The sequence below is a fragment of the Ornithodoros turicata genome, chromosome 7 (genome assembly GCF_037126465.1).
Source record: "Ornithodoros turicata isolate Travis chromosome 7, ASM3712646v1, whole genome shotgun sequence".
Classification (NCBI taxonomy): domain Eukaryota; kingdom Metazoa; phylum Arthropoda; class Arachnida; order Ixodida; family Argasidae; genus Ornithodoros; species Ornithodoros turicata.
The window spans coordinates 319721-340435 of NC_088207.1; the positions used below are offsets into that span (position 1 = coordinate 319721).

General features: G+C 44.9%; 2 long non-coding RNA genes across 2 annotated transcripts; both read right to left on the reverse strand.

Annotated features, from left to right (window-relative positions):
• Positions 1–1062: 1062 nt before the first annotated feature.
• Positions 1063–5599, reverse strand: LOC135399429 (uncharacterized). Its single transcript, XR_010424254.1, has 3 exons — positions 5573–5599; positions 4547–4587; positions 1063–1104 (listed from the first exon to the last, which is right to left on the reverse strand). It is a non-coding gene; the product is annotated as an uncharacterized LOC135399429 (long non-coding RNA).
• A 13360-nt stretch (positions 5600–18959) lies between these two features.
• LOC135399430 (uncharacterized) lies at positions 18960–19811 on the reverse strand. The gene is made up of 2 exons (XR_010424255.1): positions 19586–19811; positions 18960–19120 (listed from the first exon to the last, which is right to left on the reverse strand). It is a non-coding gene; the product is annotated as an uncharacterized LOC135399430 (long non-coding RNA).
• Positions 19812–20715: the final 904 nt, after the last annotated feature.

Genomic DNA, 20715 nt, shown 5'->3' on the forward strand with positions numbered 1-20715 from the left:
CTCCTTTATTTCTGCATTTCAGCATATAAGATTATTGTACAAATCATTAAGCACTAAATTGATTGTTCTGTTCAGCCAACAAAGATACATCATTACGTTGCGACTGTCTCTTGCTCTGATGAAATTTCACACAATGGGAACATACCTAATGTATATATTTGTCCTTACTTGTCATCAGCTATGATCCACTTGACATCACAGATGTAATAATTGCAAAAATAAACGGCCACATTTTAATGCCATTACACTGCATCCGAGCCATTCAGAATTTGTAGTTTATTGAGACTGTGTACACAAAATACAGATGTTAAAATGAACCAAATACCTCGTAAAGAAGGATATCTTATACCGGTTTCAATAGTGGTGTTTCAAGGATGGAGCAAACAGGAAAGGACCAAAGAAAACACACACAACAACAGCTGCAACATCAGCCACAAACAAGCCTGTGCTGCCATTTTGTTCAATAATTGTGTTGAGCTTATTTGTTCAAAGCCATATATTATTCAGGAAACACTTTTGCACACCTGGTTGGGGACTTATCTATTTTTCCATGCTCATTCTTTACAAACTTCTCTCTCGACTCCATACTGGCATTGTAAGCAATTTCACTGGCATTATCATCGCACCATTACATGCCAAAACATCACCACCACCAATGCCTAAGAACTCCCCACAGCTCATGCCATGCTATAATACGGCTGCCAACAGCACATCATGCACTAAACAAGCGTATGAAGGCGGGGTGGTTGGTACGAATTCATTCCGCAGCAAAGAGACGTGGACAGAAGGACGACGACGCATCATTCACTACGATCTTTGAAATCACTCCTTATTCAGGGTTTTTTTAAATTTATAAAAGAATTTGCATAGCGATGCAGTTACAGTTATCACTTCACTCTTACACAGATCACTCAACTTTGACTGTGAAATGACATAAGAGGCCTGTGTGATGCCACGGGAAAGATAATCGCCATTGTACAATTGTGTAAAATTATTTAGGCAGCAGCTCTTCACCGCTTTCTTGACAATTTTTCTAGTTTTCCAGTCATGCAATAGTTCTCAGACTATTCCCAGTTTTCCATGCTTTACTGGATTGCAGACATCCTGAAATACAGACGATGATTCAAGCAACTCAGCAACTGGGCATTTGAGGCTTACATGTTTGTATCATCCGTATGTGTGGCCTGCTTCGACTAATTTTCGTTTACACAGATGATAAAGCTATGAAAAATTATTGCACAGGCTGCATTTCTGCACTGTGTGGTTATGCAGTTTGACTGCGCACCTTTGTACTGCGAGATTGTGCTATTTCTTGAGAAACAACACAGTGGAATACTACAGCAAGGCACACCTAGAGATGCTCATTGTAGCATAAAATCTCAGTGCTACAGCAAACAGCAGCACTGATTATTGTCTGCTCGCTTTCTATATCGATCTGTATCATACCGTACGGGGAAGTCTGCAGTGGAAAATTGGACGCAATGCAAATAAGCTTATACAAAGAAAAGGATGCAACTTGAAATCATGTGCATCTTAGCTAAAATGTGCTGTATTACTTTTATTAAAATTTACATAATTGTATATCTTTCTTCTGCAATTTCAGTTATTTTTTAGCCACATTGGCAGTTGTCACTTTGCAGAAGCCGACATATTCATCCAGTTGTGTCCGCACAAATCTATGCAACTGAACAGTTTAATGTAGTGAGCATGGTGTACTGTATCATCAAGGTCAAAGCCTGGGAGCAGATTTATGGGACACAATGCTGAATTCGTGGTAAAATAATGTAGATGCCTCTGCATGACTAACCACCTAACTTCAGTAATGAGTGGTGGACATGCAGAGTCTTCAGGCAACTCCTGGTAATTAATACATGTCATATGGGAGATGGTTTGCAAGATACCAGCACCCAAAGCAACAGTTCCACAGATTCTGGCCATATGCATTACGTTGCCACACAAGAAGAGCATGTAACTTCGGTCCACTTTACTGAACTTTAGCACCCCTAAGAGTGCCATAGAAAATGTGGGGGGAGGGGGGGGTTCTAAAGAGAAACAGTAGTAGTGTCAATTTCCTGTCAATTTCCCATTAAAAAGAAATGAAAAATTCCACACACACAACCACAAGATTTCTGAACCTATGGTGAAGCTAGCTCTTACACAGACATGTTTTTTGTGGGGCATGGCATGGTGTGCCTAAGCTAATGCCAGTCACATATTTGAATAGCAATAAATTTGTATAGCAATTATTTTCTTCACATATGGCATTGAAGAACCGCTTACCTGAAACAAAATAAATAATCAGGTTTGACACATATACAATCATACGTCACAGGCATTTGGTGCCAGTCATGCAGTGAAAGCAGTGTGCACGAGACGCCACATATTCTCCTGGTGATCATGTGAAGGCTTTCCAACAGTAAATGTATGTACGTGGTATCTTGTATTGCAACAGCATTCAGGCACTGTTTCGGATGACAGATCCATAGATGTTAGAATCATTTGTCATGATGCTGATAACACATTCTTAGTTACACCAGAACTTTGTGACCGTAGTATGCCCATATTCTGTTTATTCTCCACTCACTGCTGTACATTTATGGGTGGAGTGCGAGTCAAGGAAGAGGAGAGCTGGTGTGAAATGAGAGTACCGATGTACAGGACATGTCATACAGCAAAAACCATGGACACTTAGCATGCAGCTGCCCTGAGCTGGTGCAAGGAGAACAAGTTGTAACATAATTGAAGGTAAAGTGATGTACCACGCATATGCATATTAGCAGGATTTGGTTTGGTTCACTATTTTGTAACTCAGCTATTCAGAACACGTTCAAGACATACACAACACAGCCAAATTAGAGGGTAGTGTTTCGGGTGTGTTGTATGTTGTGTGTTGCTACCGTCAATAAATTTTCCTATTACAATTAGAGGTATTGTGGCATTTGTGATGAATAGAAGCATGATTGCAATGTGGATGCAGGTGTATATGATAAATCATGTGGCATGATTCCATAGGGATGTGTTTTTCGATTCTTAAGATTTACCTCAACAGGATCAACGTGGCTCCAACCAAAGTTAGCTTGAAAGAGGGGATCCCGACGTTTCGGAGCTGAACCGGCTCCTTCTTCAGGGGTGACGAACTAACAGGGCTAACTTTGGTTGGAGCCACGTTGATCCTGTTCAGTTTCTACCCAACCAGGCACACCTGTGTCAAACATGTTCACGTTTAAGATTTACCTGTACAGGATATGAGGCTACACAAAAAGAGTGCACAGATCACACCAGTGTAAAGCTGCAGTGCGTAGAGTAATTTTTAACAGTCCTGCTCACAAAATGATGCAGAACAGCATGCGTACATTTTTACTTGAAAGAAAAGCCTTGAGCTTCAGGAGACACAAAAGGGACACCATTTTTTGTTTAGCGCTGTATTCACACTGAACAGATGAGCACATGGATAAACTCTGTGGCCATATGACAGCTATCAACGACGTAAAAGGACGAGAGCTAGTGTAACATGGGTGCTTGTTTACCCTGATTTACTACTGTTGTCTATATCCACACTGAACACATGAGCACAGAAATAAACTATGCGGCCATACGGCAGCTGTCAGTAACGTAAAAGAACGATAGCTACTGTTAACATGGGTGCATGTTCTTCCATGTGCTCGTGTGGTCAGTGTGGATATAAACGGCTGCAGTGGCTGGACAAATCTGTACCCATGTCAACGCAACTAACTTTCTTTTGAGTAGTTGACAACTGTCATGTGGCTATGTATAATTTATCCATGCGCTCATGCTGCAGTATGGGTGAACGACATTTCCATTTTGATGTTGCATGAGCCAGCTGACTTTTATTATAATTGTCAATACTATCTATTGATGAGTCTGTAGCCTATGTTTTGTTATATTCATCTGGAAGGTGCTATATGCAGTAATTGCAGTTGATCTAATTTTCAACTTTAAGTGCAGTTCAATGGGAGCAAGAGAGCTTCAAAGTTTCTGTACACATTGCCCTTTATTCCTGTGCAATTCAAACGTACTGCAGTACGACACCTCAGATATATTGGTGGAGTCAGCATGTGGAATGTAGCAAGGATTTTTTTTTCCTTGTGCGCCATTGCTCACTTATGTTCTCATGTGACCTTGACAACTAATTGAGCAGGATATCCAGAGTGCACGTTTCTATGAAAAAAGTCATCCTTGTGGAACTACGTAACAGCCTTTATTGTCTGAATATAAACAAAAAGCTCACGAATACAAAGTTGTTGTGATGAATGAGTCCATAGCAGAAATTTTCAAGGGAGGATCTCCAGAATATATGTGCTTATACAATGCAGAAAAGCTGTCAGTGATTGGTCATGGTTATGTACCTGCAATAGTAATGATGATTCCAAAAGGTTTGCAGCCTCCTTTAGCACATTGCTGTGTAGTGTGTTTTGCAGAAGCAGCCCTACAAAAGCACATCTACTGTTACCAAATGATAAATCAATATAGAAGTAAGCAGCTGTCCCTTTGAATGTTTTCTAATGTACCAGTGGCAACACGATACCTGAATAACATATTTTTATTGGTCTGTTCTGCTGTGGCATGCTGAAATAAGTAAAACACACATTTCAGTTTCATCTATGCTTGCATGTGAATCCAGGGGAAATGGGGACCTCCTTAGCTTTTGCTCCGGTATTTTCATAATCGGGGAACGTAAAATCTGCTCAAATTTCGTGTTCAGTGTAGTGCAACAACATGCAATATCTCCATGCCTTGATAGTACCCACACAACAGCCGCAAGACGCTAATGCACTTTATGATCAGTCCTATTGCACTGTTAGATGTCTCTGGAGGTTAGACACGCTGCGAAGAGATGATAGATACTGGGATGGTTGATAAGCATGCCAGTGGATAACGCCCCCAATTTCTCCATCGGGGCTTGCAACAAACATCTAGCACGTTATTGCTCTTACTGTAAAATGACAGGGGCGCTTACAGTGTGTATCACAGGAGATGACCCTCATAATAAGCGCCAGCACTACTTATGCTTTGTTTTTGAAGATGCACATTGACGTTCGGCCATCCGCACGCTCTCTCGGTCCCTTGGATTGGTATATGGATTTTGTCCAGTGGCACATGTCGATGTCACTCTCTTTGACCACACTTTGACGGTGCTTTTTACGTTTGTCATGCAAAAGTTCGCAATAGCGCCTTCTAAAAACAACAGCCGCATTTCGTACCCCCGTTCAAGCGTTACGCCGTTTTTGTTTACGAACCGTGCATTTGAAACGATTCTGCTTAATTTTTACCAGTTAACTTCGAATTAGTGCAACATCACCTACCACAACCAATCTACGATAGTTTTTTCAACACACACGTCCACAGTAGTTGCAACGTATACTTAGACCGATGTTAAACTAGCCCCTCCCCTAGTTTAAAATACGTCCCATTCAAATGCATGGGGCTTAAACCACCAGTTTAAGTAGCTTGGGTGGATGATCGAAATGGAACATTTGAGGCAAATATTCGTCCCATTGTGATTAATTCTATCTCCTGGGCGCTTCTAGTAACTATATTAATCGAAACTTACCCAAGATTTGATGAAAAATTCCTCGTGAACCGAGGATTAGGCCTACCGGCCACCATCGCTTCTGGCAGACTCTGGTGAAATACGCATGCGCTGTGCAGGAAGCTCGCTAGGCTCGCTATGTGCGCCGCCATAGGCTTCACAGCAGCAGCTGGTAGAGCATGGGGTGGTGATCCAGGATTGGCGAACGAAAGTCTCATGTGATTGATTTAAACCCGACGTCACTAAACCAATAGTTTGAGTAAGTTGGTGAATACGGACTTATATCTCTATTACTTCTTGTTACTTGGCTACTAGGACGTCTACAATGGAAATCGCTGTGCGGAACTCAGTCGCTTGATGCGCACAAGCACATGGCTTTATCGAGACGCACTTCCACTTCAGAAGGCATCTGTTCAGACACAATATTATTCAAGTGGGGTGAGATGTTGTGTCTGTAGCCCCCTTGCTAAACATTGATCATAAGGTTTGTATTGTAGTAGCACGAAAAATAATCGCGTTAAACGATTTAGACGGCGCCGCACTGCCGAAAACATGACTGAAAATTCACGCATCCAAAACGAAATAAGCGAGTGCAGCTTCATAGTATACTTTCTGAGCTTCCAGGATCTCTTCATAATAAATAGCCATAAAATACATATATAACTCACGGATGATAAGAGCAGTGATTCCCCGTTTTTCATTTTACCAATCAATCAATCAATCAGTAAGAGCATTCAGCGCGTTCTCAAACGTCGGCCACTCGCATTGGTATTCCGCCTCTGCCCGTTTAGCGAGCTCCTTGAAGCTGAAGCTGTTCTTTAAAGGGACTGCCACGTCCGTCCAGGTTGAATCCGAAACTATAACGCCGTTTTTTTTTTATCCCTCGACAGTAACCTCAAAAATTCGACACCAAATAGCGTAGTAGTTTCAGTGCAATTTGATACAGTGTATGGCAAGAGCAGGCGTTGAGAATATGGTGAGTTTGTGCTTCGGGACATCACACAAAAACGTTACACGCCAGGGTGGTAAGCAGAAAAGATTTCGGGGGGAGGGATGTGGGATGTGATTCTATGGGGTCTTTACGAGGAGGATGAGGATTTCCCACGTGCTTCCCTCTCCCAAATGCACAACGAAAGGTACAATTCTGGGGAGGGCTTGAACCCCCTAAACCACCCCCTAGCTAATCCCCTGTCACACGCAAATGTCCAATCAGAGAGCGCCCCTTTGACGACCGGCGGGCGGGCGGACATCCGCAAGTTGCGAAGACTCCGTGATCATGTCATGAATGTCACTGCTGGACTATCGCCGTACGTGCTAACACCGTGGCAGAATTCATACTCGTAAGCCAAAGGCGGCTTAGTTATCTAGCAGTTTTCACTGAGCGTATACTGCGGAATTTGGATTGCGGTGTGAACGCGAAGCAGATGAACTCGAAGACCAAGGAAGAAGGAAAACTAAGGAGGGAGCGCTGCCGTTTGGTTCCGAATCACGAACGTGTAGTGGAAGTGACGACATATAGTACACGTCATGTAGATCAGGTGACAGGAGCCGACCAATCTTCGGTGAGACGTCACAACACCTGGAAGTCCGGGACAAACCCGAAGGATCACGCGTACACTCTAAAATCTGTACCTGCTACGCACCCGACGAAATAAGGGGTTCGTAAGAAACAGAGGGTTCATAGACGGTGCGCCTTCGAGAACCGTCTCATTCATGAGGTTCGGGCTACAGCGTGTATAGTTTTAAACGGTACATAGCGGGTTTGTCAAATCTCCAGCGGCTTGAACAGCGTAACAGCGCCGTGAACCCCCTGTGAACCTTCTCCTCTCGGCCACGAAAAAGAAAGAAAAAACAGGCCGATGCGTGTACCTCATGAAGTTCTCGTCAACGGAAGGCAATCTTTTGCATTAGGACGCTGTTGGCAATGTTCCAGACAGCCGCTTGCTTGCGTTCGTGTTTTGTCATGTCGTCGTGCCGGCGCGGTCTGAATGGTGTTGTCAGTCCTCCTCAGGTACCCGCGGACGCGGCTGTAGAGTATGTACCACTGCGCCCATACACCATGTTGCAAGCCCATTGGCCTAGACCGTGCGCGCGCTCCGATTGGTCGAGAGCGTTTTGAAATCGCATTTTGTACGCGCGCATGTGCGTGCAGCGTCTCTGCCGTTTCAGCATACTTTCGAAATAGCATGGCCGGCATGTCGTCCCCCTGCGTTCGGTGGTGTGAATCGACAGAACAGTTTGCAGAAATATGTTCGCGGGTTTATTCGTGCGTTATTGTGAATCTACGGGTGTTGTGCTGTTACTGGACGCAACTATTATACCACGAACAATTTGTCAACTGCGGTACCGGAATGCTTCATGAGTTGGAGCGTGAAGAACAAGTTCGGGCGCCGTTGGATTTCGAGGACTATCAACAAAGACAGGATTACGTGCCACACACAAGCTTTTCGTTTCGCTATAATGGATGCAACCCAGGCAGCGAAAGAAGATGCTCATCATGGAATGGTATGCACTCATGAGACTGACTCTGTATTAGGAATTCAAAGGTGTGTTCGTTCTGCTTCATGTTCGAACTTTGTCCCAGTGTGTCAGCAACGCAGTGGGCTTTGTACGCGCACTGCAGCCATGTATCAGATCTTTGAATTAGTGCTTTGTATCAAATAAATCTTTATTTTACCCCCAAATCGCTCTAGTTATTTTGAATACCGAGTAACGGCGGCAGGTCTGAAATCCAGTGGAAGTCGATGGTAGCCAGGACCGACCGAAAAGCCAGCCAGACAGGGAGGTTCCTGATTGGCCCACTGGTTATGCATAATATCCACCACGTCGCAATTTCATTGGTGGTGTGCCCAGTGTTGTGTGAACTATCTCAAACTATGGGCTCTATGGGGAGCTGTTGGAGCCTGGTGTTGTTACACGCATTTCATATTTCCAGACTGCAACGTGCTTATGTGGAACGGCACCGGTATGTACCTGGACATGTTGTTATTTGCTACTTACTACACCCTCACCGTTGATTTTTTTTTTTCGCAGGGGTCAAGGGAAACGATGTAGCCTCCGTTGATTTCCAGACCGCAATGTGCCTGTGACGAAAGACGTTGGTATGTAGCTGCATCTTTTTTACTCGTTGCTCGCTACACGGTCACCATTCATATTCTTTATCGCAAGAATCAATGGAAAGGATGCAGTCTTCGTTGGGTACAAGTACCACTGTTTAGGGTTAGTCTCAGGCAACAACTGTTTTGATACGCCGATAAAACTTTGCAGGTTATGGTATCTGGCATCAGGAGGAGATTGGGAAACGGAATACAGATAATAGGTGAGCGTGGAAGTCTATCTCCGTGAGGCGAGTTTCCTGATCGCACTTGTTTGTCGCTCCCATATAGATGCTTATAAACGGTCACTCCGTCGTTCGTTCTCCTAGGTTGAAGATACAGGTAATTGATTAGCTCGTTACTCGAGCTTTGTGTCATGTACGCTCATAGATGTGAACACTGCCTCATTGCTTGCTTTGAGAGAAATAAATGTTTCGAAAAGATTCGTTTGCTTTGTTTTTGTGTCTTTATGGCGCCGAGGCGCCGACGGTTGATAACTTCTGGAAAACCTCCAAAATGAGAGGGTGATCTGCACCTCTTGATCTTAGCGGGTTTGTGGTACCCTCTAAATCAGGGGTTACATTATTGCAATTTTTTACCCTCTGAATAAGCGGTAGCCAGACGGTGCCAGATTTAGAGTGTAGAGCCGCATAATTATGAGATACTACCGACGGACAAGTGACGCGATAAATTTCGTAGCAGTGTCGCTGCACGCTGTGAACTTTCAGGAGAAGCTATTACGCTTCATTTAAGCTACGATTAAGATTTTGGGCGAACTGCGGCTAGGTAGTAGGGGATAATTGTTTGTCTAAGTTGATTCCGGTCACCCACACTTCCGGAACCGCGCGTAATGACGTCACACTCACTTCTTATTTTTCTTTCCTTCTCGTTGGAGACAATCTTCTGTCCCGCGCCCCCATTGGTGTCCCCCGCCTACGTCATCATGATGTTACTGTCGGTGGGGCTTCCTTAGCTGCAGAGGCAGTACGGAACTTTGGAACCGGTTGATTTAACATGAAAGCTGTTTTGCGAACATAAATTTAGCCAGGTTCGATGACTTGCGCTTGTCGTTATCGCAGCATACAACTCTGCCGAAACAAAGGGTAAACACATCATCATCCAGTGGATCCCAGGGCACTGCGGTATCAGTGGAAATGAGAAGGCGGAACAGGTTGGGGGGAGCTGAATGGCTCACCATAAAAAACTACTCATAAAATCTACTTCACGCAAATCTGATGCAAAGTACTTGCTTGCCTCCTTACGTTATCGCCCCTCTAAAACCATGTGGACAGGTGACGTCATGAATCAATCGTTCCTGCACCGACTGCCTCCCATCGAAGATGCCAAGGCCGTTTGAGTCCTTCACCCGTCGCCTGCGACTCAACGTCCCGTACGCAGCATTCCTTCATAAGATAGGTGTCGTTGGATCGTCCGGCTGTTCAACTTGCGGAACTGTGGAGAACACGGAGCACGTGCTCTTCACCTCCCGACGCTTCGATTCCAGTCGGCGAAAACTGAACAACGCACTTGCGAAACTTGACAACAAACCTTTTAGTGTTGAGAAGGTACTGAGGAGCTGGCAAAGGCAGCACTAGCAACCTGCGCTGTGTGCACTGACGAACTACCACAAGGACGTACGTGATGAAATAATCTTTTAAATTATTCAGTGCTTGCTTTCACACGTCAAGCGTCCTGGAACAGCTGGTCGCACCAGTGCGCCATACGTTTCCATATTTTTTTTTCTTTTCTAGTTCTATTCTCTTCTGTTATCCAGGTAGATTGTGAAGCTGTGTCAGACATTGCCACATCGGCCTCATACACATGTTTCCGGATGTGATGGTTTCTTTAACGGAGAGTCTTTCACCTCCACGATACGACGAAAAGAGTAATGCAAAGAATGTCCCAGTAAATGACATCTCGATGAATAGACCTTCACTACGTGACATGATGAGGAGCAAACTTTCCATAGCATGATAGCGTTATTACTCCTGATATGTGGAAAGTGCAGTGAACGCAACCTTTTGTGACGTTTAGCAGAACTGCGTGAGTGTCACAAAACAGCGTAGGCGCCTCCCGTTTTCGACAAATCAAGAGGGAGAACGTTGTCACTGCGGTTGCGAGATGTAATCCAGCACGTTCTCGCCCGATTGATAGTGAAGACCTCGGCCGCGTGAGCTAGCCGGGTCAAGTCCGGGAGCGCACGGAGCGCTGTGCTTTTTACTATACGGGATATCTCCTTTAGCGAAGTGAGCCGCTCCTGCGCTCCCCACAAGTCGGACTGGTCCTCGCGCTCTCCACCCTCCTCTCCGGTTGCACCCACCTGCACCTTAATGGCTCTTTTTAATGTCACAGGAATCGGGGTCGGAAGACGGCTGTATACAGGAAAATAAGATTCAGTGATACCCAGAGGCCTATTCAGTTACATTCCACACACAACGTGCACGCGTCTTGTGCACTCCCGAAGCTCTCTTAGTAGAGGCTCCGGAACCAGTCGGACAGAGTGGACAGAGCACACTGTGCAGAGCAGCTACTTAACGCGCCCCTCTTGTTTATCCAGGCGAGTACCGTGGGCCCCGTAAATGCCCCGCAAACAGCAATGTCGAGGAATGCGAAGAGGCAGCATATGACGTTGGAATGAGCAGACAAAGTTGGGCATCACATATACATTTCCAACTGTGTACTTTGTACGGTACTTTAAGTACTTTTGTCTCGTACTTTCCCATCAGGTACTCAAGTAGCTAGCTGGAAGTCAAGACATAAAAATGGAAAACATCCGTAAGTTTTGTGTCTGGCGGCAGTATTTTTGAACGAGAGTTGTGGAGTGCTCTCCTCTTTTTTCATAGTATAACGAGAGATGCAAGGAGAAATAAATCAGGAAATAAAAATATTTCCACGAGCACAGCTGGTTGCCTGAGCAACTATAAGCGGAAATTGTGTAGTCTGTTACAGTTCATAATCATGGACAAGCACTACTTAGCTAGGTTCCAGAACTGGCATTTAAAAAAAAAAGATGCTTACATTGGCATTTAGCCGATGTAAGCAACGCGTTGGTAAGCACAAATTCGCAACACAAACTCTTCCTTAGTCCCGTTGTTTCCACGCACATACATTCCAAGTTTTTCCTCTTCAAGATGTATACCAAGTTGCTCACATTGCTGCCTCAATTACAACCGGGATTATGAATATTGAATGACTCGCGGAATGTGCTGCGAGTGCCCCAGCGATTCGCACATTTTACACTCACTTGGTCGAAACTTTTGAGCTGCATATTGAACTCCATCATCATCTCTGTTCATCATCTCATCATTTGTTTGTACTTTCTGTGTGTAGCCGTACTAGTGTAGCAACTACGACGTCGCCGAAACTCATATCCGTATTTTTTTTCATTACTACGTCAATATCACTGCCTTCACTCAGTTGCGACGTACTTGCCGAGTACTTTAAGGCACAGTTCCCAGTACTTTATGTACTTTACTTTTAGTATACTATGTATTTAAAATTCAGTGCTTTGTGCTGCACTTCAAGTATCACCGACGCCCAGGTACTCTGTACCTTCCTTTAAGTGCATTTTTGGAGAGTTTGCCCACCACTGCTGGTACGCCCAGGTAATATACTATCATTCTGTGTCTTGATTTGTCAAAACAGGGGGGAGGCGCCTATCTGGGACAAGATAATCTGTCCCAGATAGGCGCCTCCTGCCATTTTCAATAAATCAATACACATAATGATATCATTCGGAATGATGGTTGGCTATGAGTGTGCTATGTTCTCTTTTAACAGTGCACCACAGTGCACCGCTGTGTTTTCAGGCACGGCCAGAGTACTGCCCAATAATTCTTTCAAAGCCATGGTGGCAGACGTTTTTTTTTCTTTATTCTTTACTCTTTATTCCAGACGTACCCTACATAGCCCGAAGGCGTATAGTAGGGGGTTACAAACTTGCAACAAACAAATCAACATTTGCAGAGCACACTTGCGACTGCGACAACCGATTCCACTGCGCAATGGTTCTAACGAAAAAAGAATTTGCATATATATAGGTTCTGGCATGGATATCCCTAATTTTAAAGTTATGGTCTAGTCGCCGCGATAGGTAATGTGGTCTCTGCAAATAAGTATCTTTATTAATTCCCGTTTTGTCATTTATTATTAAATATAACAATTTCAGACGAAGTTTTTTTTCCTGTGGGAAGCGAGTGACTCCCAATTTAATATCGTTTTCATTCTCGTGCAACTGTCTCGTCGGCCGTAGGGACCCAACACGAATCTGGCTGCCCTATTTTGAATTTTTTTCTAGTTTATTGCTCAGTATTATTTGGGAAGTGTCCCATACTGCACAAGTATATTCCAAGATGGGTCTCACACAAGTCAGGTACGCTGTTTCTTTTAACGATTGTCGCGAACACCTTAAATTACGCTGTACGCTGTGGGCGTTCCAGGAATACTCACTCGTAATCGTAACACCTAAATATTTAGCAGAGTTCTTTATGTCAATGGCCTCAGCGTTTATAAAATACTGCGTTCTGATTGTTTTTTTTTTCTTGCGTGTGACCGAAACGTGAACACACTTTTTAGGATTCATAGTCATCATCCAGTCATTACACCACTTCTGGACACGTTCTATGTCGTTTTGTAATTGGACACTATCGTTTAAGTGATCAATCCGACGGTACAAAACACAGTCATCCGCGAACAAGCGGACACAGGAAAAAATATCACTCACAATGTCATTAATATAAACTAAAAACAAAAGCGGCTCAGGACGGATCCCTGCGGAACGCCAGATGTCACATTTACATAGGAAGAACTTTTGTCATTCAATACAACGCACTGGGACCGATCGAATAGGTAGTTCTCAATCAATTTCATAACAAACACATCTATGTTTAGCATTTTAAGTTTATACAACAAATGCGGATAAGATACGGTGTCGAATGCTTTCCGAAAATCTAAAAAAATACAATCTACTTGTCCTCCACTATCCACTTCTTTTGCAATATCATAATATCATAATAGAATTCAACAAGTTGTGTGAGACAAGATACGCCCTTACGAAATCGATGTTGTTGTCTGGTCAGTAAATTATTCTCCGTCAGGTGCTCCATTATCGCTTTGTACAGAACGTGCTCGATAATTTTGCATGACACAGCCGTTAATCAAATTGGCCGGTAATTTGTGGCTTCCTTCCGGCAACCTCCCTTATGTATGGGAACGACGCACGCCTTCTTCCAGTCTTCGGGTAAAATGCTCGTAGAAAGTGATCTTTCATACAACAAGTAAAGGTATAACGATATAGGTCGCGCACAACGACGAAGCACCCTCGGGGATATACCATCTGGACCACATGCTTTCGTTTCATCTATCGTTTCGAGTAGTGCCTCGATTCCAGCTACGCTGAACTGGACCGGTTGCACTAACGGAATGTGACAAGAGGGTTAGTCAAAACGACAAGAAGTCTCCGCTAGAAACACAGAACGGAAGTAGTTATTCAAACACGTAGCTATTTGAACGTCGTCTGTAATGGCGACATCTTCATGAGTAATTTCACTTATTCCAATAGGATCCTTCCTACAACTTTTTATGTACTTCCAATTTTTTTTAGGATTTGTTTTCATCTGCTCATCTAACTTATTAAAATATTGTTCCTTCACTATTTTAATTTTTGAACTATATTCTCTCGTAACATCGCGTAAACTTTGGAGATCTTCATTTCGTCCAGTTTTTTTGAAAACAAGAGGCCTTTCTTCTTCGCTTAACAATATTTAATACGTCTTTATTAGCCCAAGGCTTCTTGCGTTTACTGAGTTTAGATGAATCCATATTTGGTATATGCTGGTTTACCAGTGCTAGTAGCTTTCTCTTAAATAACTGCCATAGCTCGTGAATGTTATATTCTTCGGACAAGCACTCGGACACAGGCAGGTAGTCAAAAAGTTTTTCTGATATACTCGCGTAGTCCCCGTTATAAAAAAAGTAGACTCTTCTGGACGTTGGTACCTTATTACGTACACTCTGACCATTCAAAGTAACCGCAACAGCTCCATGATCACTAATGCCAGGAATAACATTAACGTATTTAACAGTATTTGGACAATTGCTAAGAAAAAGTTCAAGTATATGGTCTTCACGGGTAGGTACATTTACGTATTGAACTAAACCAACCGTATAGAACTAAACCAAACTAAAATAAAAACACCTCCGCCTCGGCTGGTCCTGTCTTTCGATAAACATTGAAGTCTTCAGGAAACACCTCCTCGTTTTGAATACATGAATTTAACCATGATTCTGTTCCAAATACTATGTCAGCTTTTACGGACTCAATCAGATCTGCTAGGTCTTCAATTTTATTTACAACGCTCCTGCAGTTTATTACACGTGCAACTATTTCACGAGGCAGAGGAATTGTTTTGGTTCGTCGTCGTCACTGTGTTTTCGAACTGGGAACAACTTCGCCTTTTTCTGTATCCCACACAAAAGTTGTTCCGTCAACGACCAGCCTATCGTGTTTAAGATTTACACGGCTGCCTTCCCGGCCTCTCACTGCTTTCGCATATTCCCAAAGTTTCTTTCTAGTGCGTCGCGTTTCAAAGGAATAATCCTGGTCGAAGCTGTATGCCATCCCCTTGAAGTTTCTTGCTTTAGACATAACTTCCTGTTTTTCCTTGTAAGAGGCAAAGTTCACAACGACTGGTCGCTTAAATTGTTCTTTATAACGACCGACTCTATGCGCTCTCTCGATGGTTTTTAAATATATCCCCAAGTTTGCTTTCAAAATCTCTTTTATTGGTGATTAACTCCGATCCCATCTTTCGGAGCTGTTGTCTTCAATGCCATAAAAAACTAGATTCCGTCTTCTACTTCTATCTTCAAGGTCAACATTTTTATACTGTAGTTCCTTAACTTGGTGATGAAGCTTTCCCAGATCGCTTGCCTGATGCGCTACCACTTTCTTCAAGGTTTCAATCTGCTCTTCTGCTCTACTCAGCTTACTGCTAATGTCCGTTAACATCGTTTCATGCGCCGCTATCTTAGAATCGATATTATCTAATTTAGCCATAATACGTGTGTGAGCGCACTACAATAGCCGCGGTTACATGAACCCGACTGAAACGGCTCGAGTTGACATACCATACTTCCTCACATGCATCCTCCTTACCCTCTCAGAACAGACCTTCCCAGCATAGTTCGTTGTGCGCCAACCACTGCAGCAATGATAGGGTTATCGCTTCTGATTTGAAGATTGAGAGAGGGGCGTACGCCTTGACTGTAGTCGTGAGGACACCCACTTCTGTGTGGCCAACAACGACTAGCCGATCCTACCATTACCCCCCCCCCTGTAGCAAGCATCATATATCTAAATTACTACAAAAAGGCGAACGCCCCCACGCTCTTCGAATCAGAAGCGGTAACCCTATAATTCGTCGCAATGCTATGCGATGGATGTTCTGCTCTTAGAAAGTTCAGAAGATTGGATGATTCTGTTTGATAGAAGAGGATTTGCTGCGATAAATCAAGATTTCGCTGAAGAGCGGCTAATACATGCTTACCCCATGTACGATCGACCAGTCGCATTGGCCGTTAGAAATCAACCATGTAATCTCGATGGAGCGGTGATTTATTTGTCAGATACCAGGCCTCTGTCTCCTCTACGCACTCTACTCGATGAATCGTGAAACATGGTTACGCCTGTTTGAAGTGTTGAATGGCTTCGAAAACAGGCGTGTCTAGAGCATGCTGCGCACACGAACACATCACGAACGTATCAGGAACGCCAGTCGTTAATATCTCAATTTCTGTCCTGGGGCCCTATTGCTGTCAAAGTAATTGACCTCGATTACTTTGCGTCATTGCCTCTCATTGGTCGTTACGTGAATGAGGCGTGACCACCAAGGCGTGATGACCAATGACAGGCAAGACACAAAGTAAACGAGGTCGATTACTTTGACGAGAATGGGGCCTTGGACAGCGTTACAGCAGAATGCCTTTCACATTCTCTCAATAACGACGGTCTCTAAATGCGTTCGTTTGCATTCGTTACCTTTGTGGTGATGTTGCAAGTTATTCTCTCGCAAGAGCCATGGGAGAAGTTCACTACATCTGTCAGTTTCATCGACTAGATGAACAAGCATTTCGGCGGCCGCAGCCTCGGGATCTTAATCACTCCCAAATGCGCAGCTCAGCACAGCTGGGTCTTCTCCCGTCTCACGCAATCCCTTCGTCACCAGATCGTCATCACTGTCCAGGACCACTTCAAGAGTGACCTTTTCCGGTACAAGGTTTCGCGAGCACTAAAAGTGGTTTGTAGCTTAGACGATTTCAGGAGGCTACAAATGAAGGGTTTCGAATCGACTGGGTCACGCACGCCGTCAATTACCCTGTACGCGGACAACGTCGCATCGAGTGCATATTTTCACACTCCCATCTTCCTAGGAACATTTTCGCACATATTTCTAATCAATAGTACAGCGTTCCTAGCACCAGATTTTACTCAGGATTGGTTTTCTATGTATCGTTTGTCACATCTGCCCAAGGCTGAATTTGCGAAGAAACTTACGGAGCCTGCCTCAGTAGAACTCAATGGAAGCACACTTCGAGTCGACTGCGTCCATGGCCCTGTATGCGGATACACAAACCCTATTACTTTCTTTGAACACCTCCGTCACAAGAACTGCAGCGTCGATCAACATGCAACCCTCCCCGAGACAAGACTGAATCCAAACAACTACACCGCGTCACATATAGCGGATGTGTTGCAGTTTTATAATTTTCTGTTAAATGCAACGGACGTATTACTGGACCCGTACGACACAGATTACCGGACATTTAGCACCAATACCGCGTACTGGGGACCCACTCATTTCGTACTCTTCGGAAAGGCTCGGAAGCCACAGGCAAAAGAAGTGGTCATTCTCTTGCCATTTAGCTACAGCGTCTGGATGTGCGTATTTTGTGCGGTGCTGTTTTGTTCTACCATGACATTCCTCGTCTTTAAAACAGCCACTGGAACATCACCCACCTTCTACAGATTGTCGGCCTTCTACACAACGTCACTTTTTTCGACGGCCAGTCCGGGGCTGCTGGCATCTGATCATCAGAGATTGACCTCTATTCGAATTATCCTTGTGTCGTGGCTGTTCTTTGTGCTGACGCTGTCCACGGTCTACAAGGGATCTCTAACGTCTCTTCTCCGAAGTGTCCCACTAGAAGATGGAATTTATGACATGGCATCGCTGTTACGACACAACCGTAACAAGAGTGTGTGTTTATGCATTTACCGCACACCCCATATCTGGCGAAGGATGCTTTTCACAGGCGTGGATCTTGCCTTCACACCACGATGCGACTGCTATTATGTCCCTCTTGGAGGACCTCTAGTTTATATAGAGAAAGTTGAGGACTTGAACGAGTGCATAGAGGTTCTCCCAAATGATACTTTCGGCTTTCAAGAGATCATTGACGGTGAGAAGCCTTCTGGACCTATCGTACACTTCGGGTCACCTTACAGGGCAGCCCTCAAGAAATTGATAACACAAGGATTCGAGGCAGGACTGTACGAGAGGGCAAGGTCCTTGGACGACTTCAAGAGCTCTTATAAAAGAAACAGCGAAACAACTAATCAAGATGATCAGGGGGTCACTCCCTTCACAGTGGCTGATTTGAGGCCCGCTTTCGTCGTACTCATTGGTGGATTACTCGTCAGTTTCGTAGCATACCTCGGTGAGAGACTGGTAACTTGGCTTGCAAAGCAACAGGGCCTATGGAGAAAGAAGTGCAAGGAGATGAAGAGTGTGTTGGATGAATAACCCCTGTCCGTCCGCGTCGTTCTTGCGTTCTTCATCATGGAGAAAGAAATGCAGGATTCGAAGAATTGGTTCCTTGAGCCCGTGAGGGAAGAAGCTAACCGTGCTGAGGTGAAATGTGTTAGTGTATGAGTGTTAATGTCTGTCTCGTCGGCTTGAAATGATTCCTTGAAGTGTGGTTATATCAGCCATCAGTATACGCTATATCTTATATGCGCTATGCTACTCATATATACGCTACGGTATCAGCTAGTATATCAGCCACGGAGCGTTCCTCTGTGTCAGTAGTATGGGATCAGCTCAAGTATCCGGAAACTGACATCTTTGCCTGGACGCCATTAATTAGCAATTAGAGCAATTTGGGACCCCCCACATTAATCAGGACCCACCAGGGAGTCATTACACTAATTGGGGATCATCTAAGACACGTCCAGACGAAGATGTCGAGTTTCCGGATACTTGAGCTGATAAAAAATAAAAAAATAGGTAGAAAATAAAATAAAAAGATAGAAATAGAGTGGAGAGAAACAATTTATTCGAAAATCAACGATGCCGCGGCGAAGAAGCCGCTCCGGGGTGACCAGTGCTTGTTGACGTCGGGTAGTTGCAGAGATCGACGACAGGTGGCCACTTAGTTGCAAGGCATCACACCAGATGGCGCCACCATCATAGCTCTAGAGGAGAGAGACAGAGAACAAGATACTAGCGGCAGGTAAAAATGACAGCACTGCTAAACAAGTCTAGGCATGCGAGAGAAAAGGTCTAACCGCTACTGCTAAACAGAAAACAGTACACATCGGGGGAAAAAGGCTTACGGGGGGACGATCGCTTAGGCCTAACCACAACACTACGCAGCTAACACAAGGCGGGAACCACACATCGCTAAACATGCGAGAAAAGGCTTAACACGAGCGCGGTCACCGCTAAACACGGCAAACATACGAGAAAAGGAGCGCGCTTGGGCATAACCTCAACACTACGCAGCTAACACAAGGCGGGAACCACACATCGCTAAACATGCGTCAACAGGCTTGGACACCGCAAAACAAGTCTAAACATGCGAGAAAAGGCTTAGCACGAGCGCGGTCACCGCTAAACACGGCAAACATACGAGAAAAGGAGCGCGTCAAATCACTCACCTTTTCCCCCGCGGCAACTTCCAGGCAGAAACTGAGCGAGCGCGGAGAACAACACGTCTGCTCTCTACGAGATCCAGCCAGCAACTGAGCGAGCGCGCGGAGCGCACGTCCGTCTTCCGCGACGGTCCGAGAGAAACTGAGAGAGGCGACGCGCGCGCGCCCTCTGCTCCACCCGTCCGCGCATGCGCGCGCGCGCTGCTAGCTCCCTCTGCGCCGGCCGCGGGTGTTTTCGGTTTCGGCTCTCTGCTGCGCGCGCGCTCCTAGCGGCGACGGGTGGCTTTTCAGTTTCGCTTTCATTCTCCGTTCTTTGCGCGCGCGCGTTTATCTCTATAAAGGCAGCGCGCACCGCGCTCGCGTCATCATTCTGACCGATACGTGGAAAACGCCATGTGTGGTTTATTCTCCTGCGCTTCTCGTCGTCGCAAGGAAAAGACAAAAAACGAAGAACTTCGCGAATTTATACGCGGCATCGTGGAGGAAGCCTTTCAAGTCCACCGTCTGGAATGGTTGCAAGCACGTCAAGAAATGTGTCAGGACAAGATGAAGACGCTCGACCGCATCTTAGCGACGGACAGACTGGCGAAAAAGAAGTCCAACTTTAGCCTGGACAATCTGTATTGGGAACGCAGTTCCGATGTAGAGGACGACGACGAGGATGTGTAAATAAAAGCGATGCATTTCTCTTCGAGTCTCAGTCTCTTCTTTCTCTTCGTGAAACGTGTACGCACGTAACATGTCTTTCCCCGAACCTTTTCGTTTCCGTCATCCCTTTCGCTGCATCTTAAGCGGCCCCTCCATGTGCGGCAAATCTACGTTCGTTGCTAACGTGCTGAGGAACCTGAACGACGTGGTGGACAAGCCTCCGTCACAAATATTCTACGTGCAGAAATATGCTTCGCCGAGCATGCAGGACGAATTCGGGGACTCCGTAAAATTTACCAAGGAGCTACCGCGAGAGTGGGACACGTCGCGCGCTACGCTGATCGTCGTCGACGATCACATGACCGACGCCGGTTCCTTGAAGGAGGTGACCGATCTTTTCATTCGGGGTTCTCACCACGCCAACGCGTCGATCTTCTTACTCGTTCAAAACATCTTTTTCGACAGTAGCCATTTTAGAACAATATCCT